This window comes from Dromiciops gliroides, chromosome 2 (genome assembly GCF_019393635.1).
Source record: "Dromiciops gliroides isolate mDroGli1 chromosome 2, mDroGli1.pri, whole genome shotgun sequence".
NCBI lineage: Eukaryota > Metazoa > Chordata > Mammalia > Microbiotheria > Microbiotheriidae > Dromiciops > Dromiciops gliroides.
In genome coordinates, this window is record NC_057862.1 from 464356440 (window position 1) to 464360477 (window position 4038).

Consider the following 4038-nt stretch of genomic DNA (forward strand, 5'->3'; position numbering starts at 1 on the left):
CCACAGAAGTATGTGGCACCTTTCATTAGGGTATACCCACAGGGAACATTTTTTAAAGATGAATATAAATTGAATATTCAATAATAAAGGACATTATTTTTATTCAACAAAACTTAAACTTATTTTTTTAAATAACAACTAAACTTCACTTTAAAAGGTTTTTTTTTAAACCTTTAAAATGAGGCATAGGATAGCAATCATTTTGGGAGGACATTCAGGTGTGCCAGGGCATGGCTATTGTACTCTCTATTAACATAGTTTGATTAATCTATCCACAAACATTTATGAAGCACCTACTGTGTGACCATGTGGCTGGCCTGGTGGACACCTACACATGCCCTCCTCCCTGAATATAGAAACTCCAGCTAGAGGTGTAAATGTTGCTTTCCTGAAACCCCTCCAATACCTAATCAAATGTCTGCACATGTACAGACTCAGCTGTAACTTGCTGCAGGGAGAGGAGCTGTCTGGAGGAGGGAAGTCTGACTTTAAATTCCAGCTTTGTATATATTCTCCAGGGCTCAGCTCAATGCTTGGCACATTATAAGGGATTCATCAACATTTCCTTCATTTATTGTGAAAGCCTTGACCACAGGTCTTCACTCTAAAGTAGAAAGAGCCCTCACCTTCAAGTCAATAAAGAAGTATTTCATACCAGCTAGCTGTGTGATTTTTTTTTAATTAATAAAGTATTTTTTTCCTGTTACATGTAAAGATAGTTCTCAACATTTGTTTATACCAGTTTTCTAATTTCAGATTCTTCTCTTTCCCTCCCCCCTCCCCCCTCCCCTAGACAGCAGGTAATCTGATATAGGTTTTATATATATATATATATATATATATAACATTAATCCTATTTCTGCATTAGTCATGTTATAAGAGAAAAATCAGAGCAATGATGAAAAACCTCAAAATAGAAAAGACAACAGCACCAAAAACAAAAGAAATAGTATGGTTCATTCAGCATCTATACTACACAGTTCTTTTTTTTTTTCTTGGATTTGGAGATCCTCTTCCATCATGAGTTCCCTGGAACTCTTCTGTACCATTGCATTGGTGAGAAGAATATAGTCCATCACAGTAGATCAACACTCAATGTTGATGATACTGTGGACAATGTTCTTCTGGTTCTGCTCATCTCACTCATCATCAGCCCACGCAAGACCCTCCAGGTTTCTCTGAACTCCTTCTGCTCATCTTTTCTTACAGCACAATAGTATTCCATTGTATTCATATACCACAACTTGTCCAGCCATTCCCCAATTGATGGGCATCCCCTCAACTTCCAATTCCTTGCCACCACATAAAGAGCAGCTATAATTATTTTTGTACATGTGGGTCCCTTTCCCCTTTCCATGATTTCTTTGGGAAAAAGACCCAAAAGTGGTATTGCTTGGTCAAAGGGTATGCACAGCTTTAGCGCCCTTTGGGCATAATTCCAAATTGCTCTCCAGAATGGTTGGATCAGTTCACAGCTCTACCAACAATGCATTAGTGTTCCAATTTTTCCACTAGCTGTGTGATTTTAAGGAAGTGACTGTCCCTTTCTGAGCCTCAGTTTCCTTATCTGTAAAATACTTGCATTACCTACTTCAAAAGAGTAATATTTTAAAGTACTTTGTAAAGCTTAAAGCAATATACTTTAATGTGAAAGACAGCAAGGCATAGTAGATAGAGAGTTGGTCTTGCACTGAGGAAGACCCAAGTTCAAGTCCATCCCCTGGCTTTACTGACTGTGTGACCACTGGGACTCACTTCCCTCACTTGCAAAATCAGGGAGTTGGACTGGATAGTCTCTAAGGTCCTTTTGTTTTGTTTTGGGGGGGTTTGTTGTTGTTGTTTTGCGGGGTAATGAGGGTTAAGTGACTTACCTAGGGTCACATAGGCTAGTGTCAAGTGTCTAAGACTAGATTTGAACTCAGGTCCTCCCGAATTCAGGGCTGGTGCTTTATCTACTCCACCATCTAGCTGCCCCCCTAAGGTCTTTTTAAGTTCTAAATCTATGGCTCAATTTGCCTCCTGAACAAATCCCTCTTAGTGACCAGAGGGAAAGCCTGGCAGGTGTTGGGAGATGCCCTTAGGTGGAATGACCAGCAGGTGGCAGTGCTACACCAGCCCTGACTGTCCTAGACTCCAGAAACCGTGTTGAAACTGGATGGAGTTTTAGGACATAAGATTGTTCATCAGAGCTGGAAGAGGCCACAGTCCTCGGCCAGTCTGAGCCTCTCACTTTGTAAGCAATGAAACTAAGGTTGCAAGAAAAGGAAAAATGTGTTGGCCGTTCTTGCCGTGCCTGAGGGGCAGCCCCTGGGGAGAAGCCAGGTCCCTCCCCTCCCAGCCAGGCCAGCTCACTGCCTTACATGATCTCTCTGCTTTTTCCATCTTGTCATAGGACACATTGTAGGTATGCAGCCCTTTACAACTGACGGAGCCTTTTCCATCTATGTTTCATTTGAGTTGAGGATGAAAGTTCCTTAAGAGCAAGGGTAGCATCCTTTGGTGTCTTGATCCTCATAACAGTCCTGGGAGGGGCTGGAACACTTGACACATGGGCACCAGAGGGCCTGAGAGAAGAGACTTGTTGCCCAAGGTCAGGACTCAAAGCCAGGACTTCTGATTACAAACCTGGGGTTTTCTTTTTTAAATATATGTTATTTATTTGGGGGCTTTTAAAATCCCAATTACATTTTTAAAATATTTTAACATTAAAAAAATTTTTTTGAGTTCCAACTTTTCTTCCTCCCTCCTGCCCTTCTCTTATCCCTTGGAAAGGCAAGCAATATGATATCAATTGTACGTGGAAGTAATACAAAACATATTTCCATATTAGTCATATTGCAAAAGAAAACATGGGGCAGTTAGGTGGCACCAGGCATGGGGTCAGGAAGACCTGAGTTCAAATCTAGTCTTAGATACTAGCTGTGTGACCCTAGGCAAGTTACTCAACCCTCTTTGTCTCAGTTTCCTCATCTATAAAATGAACTGGAAAAGGAAATGGCAAACCACTCCGGTTCCTTTGCCCAGAAAACTCCAAATGGATCACAAAGAGTTAGACATGACTTAAATGACTGAATAACAAAAGAAAACACCCATTAAAAAATACACACACAAGAAAAATAAAGTGAAAAAAGCATGCTTCAATCTACACTCAGAATTCATCAGTTCTCTCTCTGGAGGTAGATAGGATTTTTCATTATGGGCCCTTTGGAATGATCATGTTCAGAGCAGCTAAGTCTTTCACCATTGATTGTCATAATATTGCTGTTACTGTCAATGTTTTCCTGCTTCTACTCACTTCCCTTTGCATTAGTTCATATAAATCTTCCCCAGACCTGGGACTTTAGCTATTATAATAATCAATGATGAGTCTAGGGGCTCCTTTGATTAAAGCTACCCTTGGGGGCAGCTAGGTGGTGCAGTGGATAAAGCACTGGCCCTGGATTCAGGAGGACCTGAGTTCAAATCTGGCATTTGACACATACTAGCTGTGTGAGCTTGGGCAAGTCACTTAACCCTCATTGTCCTGCAAAATAAGTGAATGAGTGAATAGATAAATAAATAATTCAAAACAAGGCTACCCTTATAAGCTGAAAGCGGATTTTGGCCTCCTCATGGGATTTGAAGGAGCCAATGAACCCCGTCTCTCCTCTTTTTTTCTCACCCAGGAGCCAAATTGCCTGAAATCTCTCCGTCAGTTTTCTGAGTAAAGCATTGCCCTCTTTTGATCCTTTGCTTAAGATGCAAGCCATCTACCTCCACAATGCAGTTTTAATCCTACCTTAGCCACTTACTTATGTGCTACGTGATACTGGGCAAGTCACATAATCTCTCTGAGCCTCATCTAAAATGGGAATAATTACACCTCTTTTATAGGGTTTTTGCAAAGATCAAAGGAGTTAGCCTGTAAAGTGCTTTTCAAACCTCCAAATCCATGTAAACGCTAGCTATTTTATGTAGGAGACTAAAGAAAGCCCCCAAGAACTTTGCCCAACTCCCTATTTTGGTGAACCCCATCCTGATCTCTCAGGAACACAAGGG